This window comes from Cyprinus carpio, chromosome A9 (genome assembly GCF_018340385.1).
Source record: "Cyprinus carpio isolate SPL01 chromosome A9, ASM1834038v1, whole genome shotgun sequence".
Taxonomy (NCBI): domain Eukaryota; kingdom Metazoa; phylum Chordata; class Actinopteri; order Cypriniformes; family Cyprinidae; genus Cyprinus; species Cyprinus carpio.
Window position 1 is genome coordinate 7,841,897 of NC_056580.1, and position 20,405 is coordinate 7,862,301.

Below are 20,405 nucleotides of genomic sequence, written 5' to 3' on the forward strand. Positions count from 1 at the left end.
AATGAATTAATCTGATTAATTTCAAAATGGATATATAAGGTAAAGCTGTGGGATGTGTTTTTTTTTTTTTTCGTTTCTGGAGAATCAGTGGTATATTTCAATACCCGCCTCATAATTTTCATCGTCTTTAGCTTGTTTTTCCCTCATTTTCTTGTTGGTTGCAAAGACACAAAAGAGACAAACACACACACACACACACACACCCACACACACAGAAAGACAGACAGCCAGACAAAACAGCAGGCATGTAGACAAACACATTCACGTGTGTGGAGCTTCAAGCTGCCCCTTAAGAGGGGGCTGGGTGGATGAGGTTGAATCGCTGTGCTGGGGGGAGGGACAAATAAATAATTAGGAGCAGCACTGCTCATCAGCCTATAGCCACACAAAAGAAGGTCTCCCTACGGATGCTGGTTCACATAATTGAAATGAAAACAAATGACTGCAAAATGAAACAACCATCGATATCTATCTTTCAGGATATGTCAACAATAAACGTCATCGATCAGACTATTCGTTTCATTCAGTGATGCTGTGTTAGCTCTCCTCCCTCTTGCTGGGATAGACTTCTAGCTAAACAAACACAGCTAATATTGTTCTTCAAACAGGCAGGGCCGCGGGGCCGGAAGCACCCTTTCCTCAAATATTTATTCTAGCCTTTCTGTATCTGAATACTAAACTTGCTATCATGTAACTAGTTCTGAGTGTTTAAGAGCATTTGTTTGGCTTTTATCTTGGCTAATGGCATTGGGGATTTTTTCTTTCTTTTTCTGTAAACACAGGCACATGGTTAGAATAGCACACTGCCATGCAATCTTTCTATTTCTGCAGAATGTAGTATGTCCACTGTGCACAGTACTGTATGCAAATTTCCTGTTACATGGAATAGACAGATGACCTTCAACATTAATCAGATGGGCAGTTTACAGAACACAACATTATTTAACAAACAGAAGTTCATGTGATAACAATGTTTGAAAACATTATTTATAGAATATATAATATGCACTATACAATATATGAGTATTTATTAAGTAGCTCAGCTAACAGTTAATATTCTTAGAATATTGGCTAATGTTCTGGTGATGTTCTTCCGGCAACATTTCAATAGAATGTTCATTCAAATTTACTTATGTTCCCAGAACATAAGCACATGCAAAAACTTTATTTAAATGTTGTTTAATATTTTAAAAGAATTTTTTTTTTAAAACGTTTTTGGTCCCATACTGTTCGCAAAATGATAAAATGGATGCATAGAACATTCAAAAGTAATGGTCCCATACTGTTCGCAAAATGATAAAATGGAATGTTCCATAATAATAATAATAATAATAATAATAATAACGTTTTTAAAAGCATTTAAAAACTAGATGTTTTAACATTTTGAACATTCTGAAATAACATTTTCATAACCTTTTGCAAACTTTAGAACAATGTAATAAAAGGCCCAGTGAATGAAAGGCTTTTATTATCATCACATGAATGCCTGAAGTATTTAATCTTCACAATTCTTGGAAACATTTTTGTTAGCGGAATGTAAACTAATACTGCATTTTGAACACAGCCAAACATCCTGATGTTCAGTACTGCCTGTTTCTTTATCAGTCTAAAAAGGTAAAAGTAGACAAAGGTAGCTTTGTGTTGCTTTTTATTGTTTATAGTGCATGAAAGAAAATAACATACGGTTATTTCTAGTGCAGCTAAAATTTCTGCTGTTGAGCCTTTTGACACATAACAGAGCACACAACTGAAAAATACCACAGGCAGTGCCTATTTCAATACACACCTTACTAGCATCCCAAACCAGAGCCATTTGCTCCTTTAACCTAATATGTTCAGCAACATCACTCACCATTCTGAGTAAATGGCACACTGAATATCAAACAGAAGAGCAGGGATTGATGAGCCACACACACTCCATCTATGAGCATGAGAGGGTGACAAATGATGGATCAGATGAAAGCGGCCCCTCTAACTGTCTTTCCCTATCTTCTCTTTATATCCCTCTCTCCGTCCCATCCCCCCTCCGCTCATACATCTGGGATGTCCTCTGTGTGAGCAGGCAGACAAAAGAGGCAGGCTGCTGGCCCCCATCCCTCACTCGGCCTTTCCTTGCAAGGACAAATGACTCTCTCTGAGGTCCTTGGCTGAGGGATGGCCCTTTTAACTAATGGTCCTGGGTGATTTTGTATTTGTTATGTGTTTAGTAGAAAAATGATGAGCTGGATCACTGTATTCTACTCTAGGTTGCTGATATATGCATCTGTACTTCCCACAATCATTTTTTGGGTGGTACTCATAATGAGGAATGTTCAAAGGTGGAACAAATATCAACACAGCAAGGTATTATGGATATCATGACACAAGTAAATATTACTCACAATCCAGAACAGGTTTTGTCAGTGCAACACTCAAGTTCTTATTCCCTTAGGCCAACAATAATAATAATAATAAAAAATTAAAAAAAAAAAAGAAATTTTTTAAAAAATTAAAACGTGTGTGTCAAATTCTTACATGTACTCTTGTTATTTAAGCTGGTTTCATTCAGCTTAAAAAAACAAAACATAAACAAACTTTGAACCATTTTCAAGTAATAGGTTTAAGCATAATAATTGCCATTTTCAATATTTTTTTCCTATACCTTGAGTACATCTGAGAGAATATATCTTAATAATTTATTCATATAATTATAATATTTTTTTTCTCCAAAATCCTATAGAAATACACACACACACACACACACTTCAAAGTTTGAGGTCTTTTTTTAAGTTATGCTCTCTTAATCTCTTATTCTTACCAATGATGCATTTATTTGATCAGAAATAAACTAAAAATAAACTAAAAATAGTAATAAGAAATACTATTAAAATTTTAAAATAAAATTAAGATTTGATTTATTCCTGTGAAAAGAACAGCATATATTTAACTATTTTGTAACATTTTAAATGTATTTATGATCACTTTTTTTTAATCAATTTAATGCATCATAGCAGAATAAAATTATATATATATATATATATATATATATATATATATATATATATATATATATATATACCTACATACAAAGTATATATCACAAATATCATGTCTGAAGTGGTCTCAATATTTTGTATTAGCTCAGTCCAGCAAGACGATATTAAGGGACCTTGGGTGACCAGCCCCATTACAAAAACACTCAAGAGATTCATGCCAGATTAATTTGAACAAGAGAGTTCTTGTGCAAAACTAAACACCTAAATCAAAGAACAAGAATTAACCTGTGACGTTCTGCTGTCATGTGTCAGTCCTCATTTAGGCTGATCGCTAAGAGCGTTTTGTGAGCTGAGGTGTAATAAGGCTGAATAAGACAAATACCGAGGACCGCTAATCAAATCAACCCGGACCTTTCGACAGTTAACCACAGCTGAATCTAACCTCAATTTAAGTCCATTGAGTACTGGCTTTGAACTCAGCTGAACCCAGGGATTTCCTTAGAAAAGAGAAGAAAAAGACTCCATATCAGCACTGCAGCATAAGAAAAGGAGGAGAGAGCGAGAACAGGATAGTTGCTTAACATCTGGCCTGAAAACAAGCTTAATGAAAAGCAGACAGGAAAGCTCAACACGAATGTATGATGAACGGGTTATTACCCAGCCTCAGACTTGGCTCACATTATTTCATATGTTGAAGTGTTTTATCTTCCTCCCTCTATTTTGTAGCACTAGTGAAAAACAAACACATTCCTGACAGCATTCCTGTAGAGAGAAAAACAGCATTCAAAACATCTTGGCCCAGTTTACAACATCTGTCTTAGGTGATCCAATCACAAGCGGCCAGCCGAGAAAGACTGCTGTATTTACAACACCTCAGTTCACATTAAAGAAATAGTTCGACCAAAAGTAAAACTTTGCTGAAAGTTTACAAGATGGTTTTGTTTCATCATCAGAACAGATTTGGAGAAATTTTGCTTTATATCACTTTACATCACAATAACCCACAAGTAATCCACTCAACTCCAGTCCATTAACTAAGACTTTTATTATTATTATTATTATTATTATTATTGTTGTTGTTGTTTGCTGGAGAAAGCAATGTTATGGATAGAGGACTTATTTTAGTCGGAAGCAATGATTTAAAGAAAACCTCAAGCCTGTAAGTTTTTGACATACACATACATTTCTGTTCACATAACACACTTAATGGCTCCCTCCCTCACACACACACACACACACCCACACGCACGCACGCACAGAGTCTAATCCAGTGCTTATCTGAGGAATGAGGTACAGCTCAGAGTGTAAGCAGTCACAGTGTGGTAAAGAAATACCCAAAGAAGAGACAAAAACAGAAAGGAGGAAAAACATGCAACAGGGAAAAACCACAGTGCAGAATATTAATTTCAGATTTACATTATGTGAAGCTGAGGATTATATATATATAAGCTAATATGGCTTGTTGTTGCAGATACAGGTACAAAGAGTATGGTGGGAAAAGAGCAAATATTTTAGAAGCAGTCCAAACTTGTCACTGTCTTATGAGATTGAGGACGCACTACACTGAGGAACTCATTTTTGAGGCAGCACAGTGTAAGTTTATGACTGCTGTATGTAGGTTCATAAGGACTTTTAGTTGTGTTTCTTTCTGTTCCTGTTCTCCTGTCTTGTTTAGTTCCTTTGACCTAGTTTCCCTAGTTGTCCTGATTACGTTATTCTGTTCACCTGTGTTCAATTAATTAAGTCTTTAGGCCCTCTCTTGCATTTGTATTTATACTCCCTGTTCTGTTCACTCCTTTGCCGGTTATTGTTTGATTCAATTGTGTTTTGTGTTACCCCCGCTTCTGGATTCCTTGTATTTATTTTCCTGTGGATTTATGATTAAAAGACTGTTTGTTTGAATACTCCTTCATGGTGTTCTTAAAAACCACAGAACCATGACAAGACCATGATAAAAGCAAGAAAAAATGATTTGCATTTGTATAAATCATCATGTGCTCCAGTCAAATTTGGTTTGTTCAAGTACACACATTCTGTCTCTATTTAACATATTAATTTGTTTGTTATTCATTTGTTTGTTTGTTTGTCAAAATGTTTGTTATTGTCCCTCCTTCTAGTCCCTCCTTTTGAATCGTGACAAGATTTGTCTACCCTTACGGAAAAGAAGTTTATTCAAGTGTGCTATTAGTATACTTCTTTTAAACTAAAAATAGGAAAGTATGCTTTTAGTTTACTTTTTATGTACTTCTCAGAAATGGGCTTTATGTACTCCTCAGAAATATACTTAAAATGACATTTAAGTAAACTTGACTTATACTTACAAAAAGCCTAAATATATTTGAGCTATACTTGTGCTCCTAGAATCTGTGTTTTCATTGTTATACGATAGAGGGCACTAATACACATCTTTTGTACAGAATTTCCAAAAAAACAAGTGAAGAAGAAAAAGAAATGACAGATACTAACACATGTAATCTAACACGATCATCTGACATGAAACAGCATCAAAACTGTAACGTTATGGAATAAAATGTCGACCGATGAAGAGGTAATAATTTTTTGAAGTTGTTGATCAACTCCATCTACGTTTTGATTATCATTCTGAATCCAATTCATTTTTCTGCTTTTTGTTCAAAATGTTATTTCTTTATTTTTTTATGAAACCCACATTAAAGTGTTTTTAAAAAAGAATGCATGAAGCTAGAATAAAATGTTTTTGTTTATTTGGATGTTTTGTATGTTCAGATATTCATATAACAAAATACAAATTAAAACCTAAATAGGGACATAGTAGTATAGTTAAAGTATGATACAAAAAACACTACAAAAGTAAAGTATTTAATTACTTGCAGTATAAAACTATTAAACTAGTAGTTTACTGAGACTATACTTCAAAGTGTACAAAAGTAAAGTATTTAATTAGTAAACTATCAGTATACCTATAAGTTCTCTTGTAGTATAATTGCAGTACAAACTACAAACATAGAGGTAAACTAGTTGTGTACACAAAGTTTGCTACTGTTATACTTTAAGTATACTTAAAAATATACTTTTGTGTATTGAAATAGTACACTTACGAATATACTACTAGTACAATATACTACTAGTACAGGTACACTACTAGAACACTGATATTTGTATACTTGCTACATAAAGTATACTTAAAAATATACTTGAACTTTACTTAAGTATACTTAATAAAATAAACTTGAAGTATACAACTTTTTGGTAAGGGTAGACCCAAACATCGAGTTTATATTCTTGTCAGTGGTTCTCCCGATCTTCCACTTTGATTATGCAGAAGTTCAAATGGTGTTTGAGAGCTATGATTTCAAAATATTTTAATGAATAATGACTTACATTTTGTTTTATCCCAGCATCTTGGGATACCTTGACAGTGTCCATCCCCAGGTAAATGATAAATCATTCTATGAAAAATGACTTGATGCTTATGTGTTTTTTTCAGTTTCCCTCACTGCTGCCATCACTCTTGTTAATCTGAACAGAGCAGTATTTGGGTCAAAGAAGCACCGTCAACAGATAATAACAGTTAACCTTTTGATTACACCAGGGATCGAAGGAAACAATATCAGGAAGCCAACATAGATGGAGGGAAAGATTACTCTTTCTAGTTATTCAATGACATGCCCATAAACGGTCATTTAATTAAGCTTAATGTGTTTGGGTTGGATTTTGGTGTCACTGAGTACGTTTACATGGACAACAATAATCTGGCATTAACACGATTAAGACTAAACTCATCTACCATGTAAACAGATATTTTTGATTACCTTAATCCGGCTAAAGTCATACTCGAAGTAAACACAAACTGAATTAAGACAAGTGGCATATTCCTATTTTAGTTCGCATTATTGAAGTGCAGTATAGACATGTACACACTTTAATCTTGGTTTGTGTTCTACTGAAGAAACAAAGTCACCAACATCTTGGATGGCCTGGGGGTAAGCAGATAAACATCAAAATTTCATTTTTGGGTGAACTATCCCTTTAATCATAATATTGCCTTATTCAGAATAAGCTAATTAATTAGATCACTGCTGTTGAAAGAAAGAAAGAAAGAAAGAAAGAAAGTGAATGAATGAATGAATGAATGAATGAATTGATTCATTAATTCATTCATTTTTAACAAATGTTGTGTCTTCACTGTAATGGTGGTCAAAATTTGGATCTGTATAGTTATAACCCACTTCGGGATAAATATTTCCCTCTTTTCCATTTAATTCTCTGCACTGCCATCAATTAGGACACTGCTGACTTCCTATTAACTGACCTAGAGTTTCCAGTGCTTCCTGTCAAGTGTCAGCCAGCACACACACACACACACACACACACACACAAATACACACAAAATGTACATACTCTTTTCCTGTCAACTCTTTTCACTTTTTCATTCACTGAACTAATAACTTCCTTCCTGTGCCCAGGGTTTGACACGAGATATGAGAAGGCCGAGAGAGAGAATAAACAGGAGACAGCAGAAGAGAGCGAGGCACAGAGAGAAAGACTGGCTCAAAGAGAGGAAGGTGGCACTAAGTGAATGATAAACAGAAAGAGCGAGACCATGTGTGTAGTTTGCTCATGCACAACTAATAAAAGTCTTCCTCCCTCCGATCGCTATCAGTGCACACACAGAGCCAACTCCACAACAACACTGGCGTATGTTCCTAAATCCTTGCAACCATGCAGTGACATTAAAAGGAAAATTAAGCCAAAACTAAAATTCTGTCATCATTTACTCACCTTTATGTCATTCCAAATTTGTACGTCTGTCTTTGATTTGTGGGAATGAAGATAAGAAATGTGTTTTTGTCCATATAATGGAAGTGAGTGGCCACCAAAACCAACATTCTTCAAAGTATCTTGTTTTGTGTTCCACAGAAGAAATTCAAATTATACAGGTTTGGAATGATATTGAGGGTGAGTAAATGATGAAAAATGTTTTAATTTTTAGACGAACCATCCCTTTAGGGACGAACTGACTAAATAGCTCACTTTTGTGTGCAATGTTTCAGCACATAAACCCGCATATTATGCACTAACCACCCACATTTCAGTTTAACATGTAATAAATATAAAAACAACTTTCTATCTAAATCACAATTTAAATTAAGTCATTGTATTAAGTATGAACACTTCTTTGTATGTAAATTAGACTCATTATACATAGCATCTTATTCACAAATCTCAGAACAATTTGCTTGCTGTTGCACTATTAGCGTCTGCTAATAATAGGGTGGATTTTATCAACAACAACAAAAAAAAGATGTTTGTGTGTATTTTCTATTGATCATGATGACAATAAGTTATCAAATGATGATAGAGAACTGCAATAATCTGATCTGCAATAAATAAGAGTTTGGGTTTCATTTGGAATCTGTGACTGGATTGGACTAATTCGGATTGACTGCTTGTGTTCCTTCAAGCCTAAAATGAGACATTTGAAGTCATTTGATTTCCCTTCTCTATGAGGTCCTCATGTAATATATTTAAAAATGGACTGTAACGAGCACATGATTGCAGGAGATTTCCATTCCTCCCTCCCCCTCTCCTCACATTGGATATCCGGAGGAAACTGCTGGAATAATGAAAGGCCTGAAAGCTGTTTCTTCACAAGTAGGAGCACACAGCGCTCTGGCCTGACTCCAGAAGAGTAGTATTCACAGCTAACGTGCTGTGAGGGGTTTTCTCAAACACTCACATGCATAAATCTAAACCCATATACACAAATCCACTTTCCAGCAATGCAGTACTATACACCATTGTACATAGTAAAGTGCCACATGCTTCAATAAACACCAGTGAACCACAGAATTACATTTACCACTATTAAAGGGATATTCTAAGTAAAATATCATTTAAGTTCAGCAACTGCGATTTACCACAGCAATTAATCATGTCTTCCACTATATTACACAATTATCTTCACTGCAGACTTGACCCTTTGTTTGGAGTTCCTTACTGTTTATATAGGACTGCACAGATCTGTTTTTCTGCATGCCTATGATATTGTGTCACCCTATTCCTATAATGACCACTCACAATAAAAAGTGGATGTTATTTGGGAGACAAAAAAATTTAACCACGCAGCAAATACTCGCTCCAATTCCAAAGCAATAAAATCACAAATGTTGTTGATCTGAATGACCATCAGTTCTCAGGGATGGAAATATGTTCTAAAAATACTCTATTTCTAAGATATAAAGGAGAAAGTATGACTCAAACAGACTTTTATTCTCTCATAAACGAGTGTCCAGATGCCCATAAAGTCTTGTCAATGAAGCACGTAAACACACAATACGGTGTCCTTCAGCACAGACACACAAGACATACAAACCTTCAAAGTGCCTTATCAAATAGGCTTTCCAATTTTTGCAAGAAATCACTGTAATAATATTAGCGATGTATGTCATTTACAGTATGTGTCATACAGTAGATTAGGCTTATTAAAGGGCTTATTGCATGTTCATGACAAGAAGTGTAGAAAATTGGTTGTTATCTGATTAGACAAGACCTACAGAAATAGCAGCAGCCTTGGACTGAGAACACACACGTACAAACATAGTTATGCAGAGCCAACATCAAGGTTATGCTTCCTATGATTCTTTTAGCTCTATTGACTGATTTGATTTGTGAAAATGTGTGCTCTTTGATTTAATTGAGATGATCCCTCAGCTAAATGGCTAGACAGACGGCACAACAGACGCATGCAAAGACAGCGAGACTGACATTCAGACATGATCATCCTCATGAGCTTTCTCATGTGCTCCAAAAAAGATCTAGTTGATTTTTTTTTGTTTTAAAGCAGTCATTGCAGGGACATAATTAGGATATCAGTTGTATTTGTGTTGTGCTATATTGTGTTTGTGTGTTATTTTTATTTATTTATTTTTTAATGATTTAATATTTATTTATTTTTTAATGATTTAATGAACCAGTACCTGTTGTGTTATACCAGTATCTTATAAATACAATATTTTTGGATGGTGCCTGTCAGTTTTGTTTATGATATGCATCAGACATCAGTGAAGAGACTACTGACAGTCCGATGGGTTAATCTATCTCAGGCATAAACTGGGAACTAGCATGCAGCCTGAAGATGTAAAACACTTCCTGTCTGGAGTGACAGGAGAGAAGCTTTTGTTAAGTCAGTGTTAGCTCACAACAACACTTATGTTAATGTCAAAACCTGGCTCACTCAAACTACCCCAAGTTCGAGGAAAGAAAGGAGGAGCTCACAGCACAGATGATCAGACATAAACATGAGATCACGAGGCAAGGGAGTCATCGCAAACACAGATTCAAATCACCATGGTATCATTGACAGACACGGTTGAAGTTTTGAACCCTACAGCATGAAACCTGAATCTATTGTCCATGTGATGCTTTGATGCTCTATGACAGTTTTCAATGTGACAAACAACTGTGACTCAAAGAAGGAGCACAGGTCTGTTGTGACAGGATAATGTAGCTAATATATAATATACGAGAATATTATTAAATATTATATTAAATAATAATAAAAAAACATAAATGATAAAAAAAATTAATTAAAATAAATATATATTCTTGATTCTTTTTCCCCTTTGAATAATTATGAAAATATAATGAAAATATCTTTAACACTATAATATATATGTAAGTTACATCCAAATTAATTATACAAATTATTTGTTTATTATTATTTAAACTTCTGCACAATAAAATATTTTATTAGTATTATAGGCTTTAGGCAACAGGGGATAACAATGTTAAATGCAAAAATAAAAATAATAAAATAAAATAAAATACTATCTAAATTGAAATAAATATAATGTATAAATATTATGATAATATTATGGGACTATTTAAATAACATCTACTAATCATAAATAAAGAGGGAATTATTTTTTATCAATAAAATAATGTATTAAATCACACCAAAACCAAAAACCAAACTAACAAATAAAAAATCAAATGTGGTATGCCAAACCGAAGGACCATCACTTATTTTTTATTATTCTTGAGTGAGTGGAAATTGCAACAAAAAACAATATTTTCGGAAATGTCCACCCGCAGAGCTAATGGTCCTCGTCTCACTGTACATTTTCTCACCCTTCTCCTGCTGTGCTTTTGAGGCTTTATTTGAGTGTGATAAGCACTCCACCGCTTTCCCACAACTCTCTGTTTGAATTTCCCAACATGCAGCTGGCTCATAATGATAAAGGGCTCCTTTCCAAAAATGGAAAATAAACACACGTGTGACAGTGTGACGTTCGGGGATGAAAAAAAAAAAAACATGGAAACCACAAGCTAGGTTTGTGAGCCCTCAGTTTTTCCATGGAAAGGAAAGTGTGGGAAGCTCAGGGAAAGATAAGGCCAGGAAGGAGGGAATCAAAAGACATTCACTCACTTTGGCAAAAGAGGTATCAAAAGAGGTGAAACGCATAAAAACTATTAATTATTATTTAACTCCAAAACAAGTCTAACCTCAAATCAATAATGGAGAGATGATAAGAAATGGCAGCGGGAAATCATCACCTTGGAATTATAGGGTTCTATCTTATTCTGAGCAGTTTCGAGACATTGATCTTCAAAGTTTTTGCATTCCATATAGTTATATGATAAACAAGTCTCTTTCATACATCAGTCCCAAAATGTACACACGGGTGAAGGTTTCATTTCATATGTCTCTCTATGTTATCTTACTGTACACTCATGCCATTGATGTTTTATTCCCATTTCTTCTGCCTGGAGCCCAGTTGTCTTCTTTTCTCACTCACACACACACACACACACACACACACACACACACACACACACACACACACCCACACCCACACACACACACACACACACACACACACACACACACACACACACACACACACACACACACACACACACACACACACACAGACACACACACACTTTCAGCCTTCCTGTAACCTCATCACACCCCATTTGGGTTTGGTAAAAGCTTTGGGCTTTATCTGGCCACATTGATTTCCAATGTTTACAACTGGCTTTCTTCAGTGTGAGGAGCCATCTCTCTGAAGAAGCTGTGCTGAGAGAATTGTGGTCTGAAAAAAAAATGGCCAGTTCTTCTCTTTCCCAGGCAAGACAGCCACATGCTTAAATACGACAAGTGCAAACTACTGAAGTGTTTCAGGATGATAAGAATATTAAACACCTCAAAAATGTAAAATTCTGCGGTAACACTTCAGTATAGGGATCAATTCTCACTATTAACTAGTTGCTCATTAACATGACTATTATTAACATATTGGCTGTTTATTAGTACTTATTAAGTACATATTCTGCAACACCTTATTCTTCATCCCCAATCCTAACCAATACCTAAACTTAACAACTACCTTACTAACTATTAATAAGCAGCAAATTAGGAGCATTACTGAGGCAAAGGTTGTAGTTAATAATAGTTTGTTAACAGGGAGAATTGGACCATAAAATAAAGTGTGACCAATTCTGCCAATTACTCTCATGTTGTTCCAAACCTGAATGCTATTTTCTACCACAAAAGGATAAGTTTTGAAAAATATTCATGTAGCCAAAGTCCATATACTGTAATGTGCATTCTATATTAAGAGTCTTCTAAAGCCAAAAGATAGCTTTGTATGGTGATCAGACTGAAATTTAAAAGGACAGTTCACCTACTGTAAAAGTGAAAAAAAAAAATTGTCATAAATCTCATCCTCATGTCGTTCCAAATCCATAAGAAGATAATGTGTTTATGAAATCTGAGATATGTACGTCCCTCCACTGACAGTCTACCACCAAATTCCATCAAAACGTGGACGTTAGAAAAAGTTCATAAATATATTGTGAATATAATCCATATGAGCCTTTTGAAGAGACATGATTGCTTTATACAATGAACAGATTAATTTAGACTTTTATTCACATATAAACATTGATCAGTGCACATACATAGAGCACATCAATTATAGCTTTTGCAAGAGCCAGTGAGGTTTGTTCTTGCACGTCTAGTGCTTACAGTTGCTTCTGTTGACCATATTTGATGTGCATGTGCATTGATCACTGTTTATAAGATCAACGATTTATTCAAGATTCATTGTTGGGTGATTTATCCCCAATTTACTGCAGCTCTTTAATTAAATATGCTCTAATCAAATGGAATTTTACAGCAATGCTGCCAAATAGAATTGATATTTTTGCAGACTTCCCATATGACTTCTGTAGTCCACTTCAGAGCTTTGGTGAAGGTGCAGATCATCAGTAAATAACCTACATTTGGGTCTGTTGATCACACAAAACCTGGAATTCAGAGCATGGGTCATATGGACTACATTTATAGTGTATTTCTGGTGTTTTATTGTTTTATTACCTTTTTGGTTTTTTGCAGTCAAAACTTTGAAATGTCAATGTGTGGAGGAGCAAATAACTTAGTTTTCCATTTTTGATGTAATATTTATACAGACTGTTACCATATGTTCTAAGACAACGAAATCATATTAATACCATAACTGCAAACACTATTATTTACGAAAGGACAAAAATGTGATCTGCAGATGGCAAACAGAGGTCTTGAAAGAGATGCCTATGATCTGTGCTGCAGATGAAACAGCAGTGAAATGAATACTTAAGGCCAGACTCTGAACCTGGGTAGCAATTTATTTTTAGCCAAACTGCTAACACATTTCTCTCTGTCTGCCCAGTCCTGCCAAAAAAGCAGGTGCGGTTACAGGTGCAACCTCTCTCTCTTACTCATTATCGCTACACACAGTCAATCTAGGCCTCGCTCTCTGTGTCTCTCAATATTTCTCTCTCTGCTTTCTCTCTCATTTTGCTCTTGTGTGTGTAATCCATACCTGGTTGAGCGCCAGCAGTGTCTGCAGGCACCTGCGTCAGCCGGCTGTGCAAAACAACACTCTCCTCCCCAGTCAACAGCCTCTTTGAGCAAAGCTGAATCCTACTCACACAAACGTCAGCCTTGATAAAAAGCCACACAGTGAAGGTGGTACGCGACTGCTTTTATGTAGTAGGCTACTATATTTGGACATTCTTTCAAGAGTATGTAGCTAACTTGGCTAACTTTGACTAAAAGGTTGAAAATGATAATTGATTCATTCCAACTGACATGGTTTTCTTTCTTTCAGCAAAGAACCTTGTATGGCCCAAGGGATGTAAATTAACAACAAATGTTCATTTTTGGGTGAACTATTCTTTTAAACACAATAGGAGATTTTTAGTATTGCACCAAGTTTAACATAATTTATGTTTACATTTTCACAGGCTATTTGAAGAATTAAATATACGCTGCATATCACTGGCTCTGGGGCCAATACACAACAGCGAGGCCAACTATGATACAATTAATTTGTAAAGCTGACCTCATACGTAATTCCCCTGGAACTGCTTCCGTTTACAACAGTGAGTGCAAGCTAGATTCAAGTGATTATTACGCTTTGAATATGGATATTTTTCTTCCAAAAATGCATTGATTCGCTACAGAAGGCCTTTGTTCACCCCCCGGAGCAGTGTGAGACACTTTTTTTTAAGGAAGGGCGCTTTTTATTTCAGGTCTTTTGCACGGAAGCAATGCAACACCCACTGACTGCAATGATAGAGCTAGAAAGATCAAAGACAATCTTTACAAGTTTAGAACAGCTTGAATTAATAAATGAAGATAACATTTTTTGTTTAACTCTTCATTCAATCCAAAAAGAGCCATCCACTATGTGTGCTGAAATTGGTCTGTACGGTGTGAGTCTCATGCTAGACATTTGTAAATGTTGAAGCAATTGAGTGAGAGGTTATTCTGACCCAGTCGGTCAAGCTGACCCCTGGGTCATCCCAAAAATCACCTGACCACCAGAACACCAGAAAGATAGAGAAACTGAATCTTTTAAGATGAGCTACAGTAGCACACTATCACTAGTAAACACCTGCAGAAGTGCTGCAGGCTCAACAGAGCTGTACGTGTTGTCATGGCTGCAGGGGCGTGTGATCAGGGAGCATGTTGTGTCGGAGAGCTATCATTATTTGGCTGACCTGTAAACCACAGACTGGTTGTTGAGGGGCCAGCTCTCCGTGCAGTTTTGTTTTTGAGGAAAATAAGCTAGAGAGAAAATGGTTGGACTCCACACTTAACTGCAGCGCACTGGCCCCAAACACTGCACAGAGGGGCCCGGACACTGTGCATCATTTGGATTATTTGGTAAAAATATAAACTTGAGAAAGCTCCTGTCTCTCTCTGTTCCTTCCAGACAACCCTAAGCTTCCTAGAGTAGGAGCTTAACTTTGGTTGTTGACATTGAAGGGAACATGCATACCAGCAGAGGGGAATAAATTGGACAGAAATTATATTTCAGTTTCGTTATGTTCTGTTCCTTTGCAAAGTGCATGGCAAAACTGCTGCCAGCCGCTGGCACAGCTTGTGACTGAGAACAGAGTGTAGCTTACCGCTGCCCCTGAGGACCCATGTATCAGAAACACATGACTGCGCAAAACCACAGTCACACGCCTGGACAAAATCAACACAATAACAGGCTTTCTGCTCACACCAAGGGGATTTAGTAGTGGAGGAATAAATGCAGAGATTGTTCCATCCCCTTTAAAACTGCAAGTGCTTTTTCTGAGTGCTTCTTTTAACTGATTAAATGTCTGTTTTTTGTTTGTTTGTTATTTTCCTCTTGCTATTTCTTTAGTTGGAATGTCTAAGTATGATGTCATAAGGCACTGATCTGTTCAGACAGACTCAGCCGCTGGTGTCAGGAACTTGTGGTGTTTACCTCACTGCCATGACTCAAGGTATTTGTGTGCTTTGTCCTCAGATCTGTACTTTCTGTTCTCTGAAATCTTGTTGACTGAAGACTGAGATGCAGTCTTCCCCCCCAACACACACACTATCTATCTATCTATCTATCTATCTATCTATCTATCTATGTATCTGTCTGTCTACTGTCTATCTGTCTATCTATCTATCTATCTATCTATCTATCTATCTATCTATCTATCTATCTATCTATCTATCTATCTATCTATCCAACCTTATGTCCACCTACATTTCAGATACAGCCAATCAGATTTATTAATCTGTGATGTGTCATATAATGTGAAGCAACTGTTCATGCTCATCATTCATTTGCTATGAATGTATATGTCCTTCAATTTTATCACAATAAAAATAATACAGTCTATTGAAATGAAGCACCTGTCTTTAGAAAAGGTGAAAAGCAGGGTGTCTTCAGCTAACACTGAGGTATTTAACTCTGTATAAGCTGTTAAGTCTCACTCTTTCTTGTCTGTGCTCCGTTTCATGTTCCCCCGTTGATCCTGTGTAGGTGTGCAGTGATGGCCCCTAATTAACTTGTGTTTGAGATACACAATGTTCTCTCCAGACATGACCTAGATCCTCGAGAGCACAACAAGTAAAGAACAGCGGGTGGAGGAGGAAAAGTGATAGAGATAAATACAAGCCAACAGGACAATGTCAGACTCATATGGTACATACGATCTCAATCAAAACCTAATAACACTTTCACAACAATTAATTTGACTTGTAATGAAAATCACTGATTAAGAAAAACAAATGAGATGATGATGACTTGTGTGTTCATGAATTTTAAAGTATATATGTATGTATATGAGTACATGTGTGTATGAGTGACAGCTTTCTCCAGAGAGCCCCTTTCATTCTCCTCTCCTCTCCCGGCTGGACGCGACACTCTCTTCCTTCATTGGTTGTCTATCTCGTGGGAGGGGAATCAATTATTTTGTTTTAATAAGAGTTCCAATTAGTCCTGAGCACACTGTGCTAAATATAAGTCTTATTGTCATGATCTAATAAGCAGAAGGCCGGAGTTTGACCCCTGTCAGATGAGCGCTGGGTGTTACGTTAAGGCCCTCATATAGCTCTTGAACACAGTTCAGTACAATTCATTACAGTGATCCAGTGTAACTAGACAAACCCACCGCACGTCAACACGAGGCCCGTCAACCCGAGGCTCGTCAACCCCACTGGCACAGGGAAAGACATGCTTTTTACCTTGTCAAGTGGGATTATGAAAGTTTGTGTGAAATTTGTGTGTAAAGCGAGTGACAGTGGATGACTTGTATGCTATGCACAATTAAAAAATGACACACTTCACCTTAAGCAACATCAGAAAAAAAGGCTTATTTATTGGCGTATTTGTTTGAATGAGGTAATATATTGAGTTCATCTCTGAGGGGAAAATAAACTAAAACATAAAATAAAAATAATAAAAAAAATAATAAAAAAACTAATTTTTGTTGATTTAAATAAAGCTGAAATAAAATAGAACTATTACATTAAAAACTTTAAGTTGATTACTAAAACTAAAATTGAGATGAAAATAAAATAAAAATAAAGCTAAAGCCTTTTTAGTACCAGAAAAATACTAAAACAAAAATTATAATGAAAACTGAAAATATACAAATAAAAGCAAATTATTAAAATATGAATAAATACTACATTAGTATAAATAATACTGAAATATCAAAGATTTACACAGGACATTTTATTGCACTACACCAATAATTGTTAGCCAGTGTACACATGCAGACACATTTCTAGTGTCTCATTATCATTATTATTATTATTATTATTATTATTATTATTATTATTATTATTATTATTATTATTATTGTCTTCGTCATCATTATTATTATTACTATTTTTATTCAGCATCTTGGCATTACTTATGTAAGATCATATTAATAAAAATGTACTTTGTACTTTTCACCTCTTTGAACAGCCATGGTAGCATTGATTCAAACTGTTCTTCACAGAAATTGTTTAAAATACATGTAATGCACACATACACAGAAATCGAAAGGCACATAAACATTATATTCAGAATCTACAGTCATATAACTATGAATTTTACTAACATCTGTGCATGTCAACATAGTCATCTATCTCAAGTAGACAGTTAGGTAATGTTTCTGCATGTTATTAAGGAACTCTGTGTTCTAGCAGGACAATGTTCACAGGTTTGAGCCAACTGGCCCTGGCAAAGGGATCTGCTCTGTTCTGCCATGCCCTGCCCACACATACCTGCTCTATTCCTCCATTGCTATTAGAGTTAGCCCTGCTTGAGCTGCTACTCAGTAGTGCTGCACACACACACACACACACACACACACACACACACACACACACACACACACACACACACACACACACACACACACACACACACACATTTCAGATACAAATCTATGTGGTTTCCAGCTCTTTTGAGTCCTGTACCACTCTGACTCAAGGTCGTTCTGCACACAAGAATCAGATACTGGCATGAATACGTGGGCCTCAGAATGCTCTTGTGCTGCAGCACAAAAGTCCTTTTTTTAGAGCACCTTGACGGACGCCAGCGCTAAAGCACACTGTATCCAAGTTGTGCAAAAGTTTTTTTCAGACATATTTCTTGCACCTCAGAAATTTGAAATATAAACTAATACTGATATAAAGTCAGAATTGTAAGATATACTGTAAACTGGCAGTTCTGAGAATAAATTTTACCTTTATTTTCAGAATTGGGAAACTAGTCAGAAAAAAAAGTCAGAATGGATATAAAGTTGCAATTATCTATTTATTTATTTACATACATTCATAGGAACAACACTGTTTATGTAAATATATATATATGTAAATAAAAAATAAATAAAAAATAAATAAATCTTGGTATGATTCAAAAAGACCCCCAGGAAGCTTTTAACGCTAGGTTATGTACAATATACAGGTAGGTAATAATATGCACACATAATTTTCATTGCAAATTTTAACTGAAAATGTATATTTTCAAATATCAAAGTGCACTACAGTACAGTAGAGTAAAAACAAGCAGAATAACTTGAGCAAATGGTGAACAACTGGATAATTATTTTAATAATTTTAGACATTCCACAATATCTCAAGTATAAGAAAAACTCCATTCTTCTTCTTCTTTTAGTCACAGATGTAACAATTCTTCATTAGCAAGTACACAATGTATTAAATGAAAAGTGTGCATGAATTCATCCCTCATTTTGCATTGTGACAAGCTCATATAAATTGTGGAGGAAAAAGTACAGATGTGGAAGAAAAAAAAAAAACACTTACTTAGAATTCAACTGACATCTGTATTGCGGCAGCGGTGTTGATGTTAACCTAAGGTCTTGACAGATCTGTCTTGACAGTGTGCATTAAAACAGCATGTACATGTTCTTTATGTGGCCTAGAAATTTATTTAATAGTCAACACTTTGTCAGTCTTCACATCATACCAATATAATATGTATATGTGGGGAAAATAGAAACATTAAAGGCTCCAGTGATTTAATCATCAAGCAGAATCTAGACAGAATTGATGTGATCTTACAGTTATGACGCACAGGGTTAGAAATGCTTTAAATCCACTTCAGGCCTTGTAAAATGTCAATGCCATATTTAGTCTAATGTATTTTCTCTGCATGTTTGTATCATATGCCTGAGTGTATTTTAAGAGCCAGCCCTGTGTTTATAATTGCACTTATTTTGTTCCACCATTGTTCAGCCACCGTTCCTGCTTTTGTGTTGAGTAAACATTGAAACACAGCAAAGGGTTTCGCAAAGTGAACACACAGATGGTCTAAACACAAGTGAGGATAGTTAACATAAACACAAATTTTGCGGACAAGGGGTCACTGGAGGAAAGGTCACCACTGGAAGATGATGGATTGTAGATTCACATGAACTGCAGTATAAAATGTGACTGTTACTTTCCTGCCTAGTTTGACAGCTATTGTATATGTGTGTGTGTGTGTGTGTGTGTGTGTGTGTGTATATATATTATATATATATATATATATATATATATATATATATATATATATAATTTTTTTTTTTTTTTCTTAGCAGGTGTTGCCCATATGCTTAAGGTAAACAAAACATGTTGCTTTTTTCTTTGAATCATTATGATATTAATAAATAATAATGAATAATAATGACATTTCTGAATTAAAAATAATAACAATATTAAATTTGTTCTTTAAGAATTTTATAAAATACAACACAGAAATGTCTGTGAACATTGCCGATAAATTATTCAAATGATCCAGAGTCTGAATGCCATTTCTGCAAATGAATTCAAATCATGAAATGTTGTTTAAATTTAAATTGTGATAAAAGTCATGTAAGTCACTGGCTGAGTGCTGGAATGCAGGTAATCACACTACAGAAACTTTGAAACTTTTATTTTCAGAATTGGGAAACTAGTCAGAAAAAAAAAGTCAGAATAGATATAAAGTTGCAATTATCTATTTATTTATTTACATACATTCATAGGAACAACACTGTTTATGTAAATATATATATATGTAAATAAAAAATAAATAAAAAATAAATAAATCTTGGTATGATTCAAAAAGACCCCCAGGAAGCTTTTAACGCTAGGTTATGTACAATATA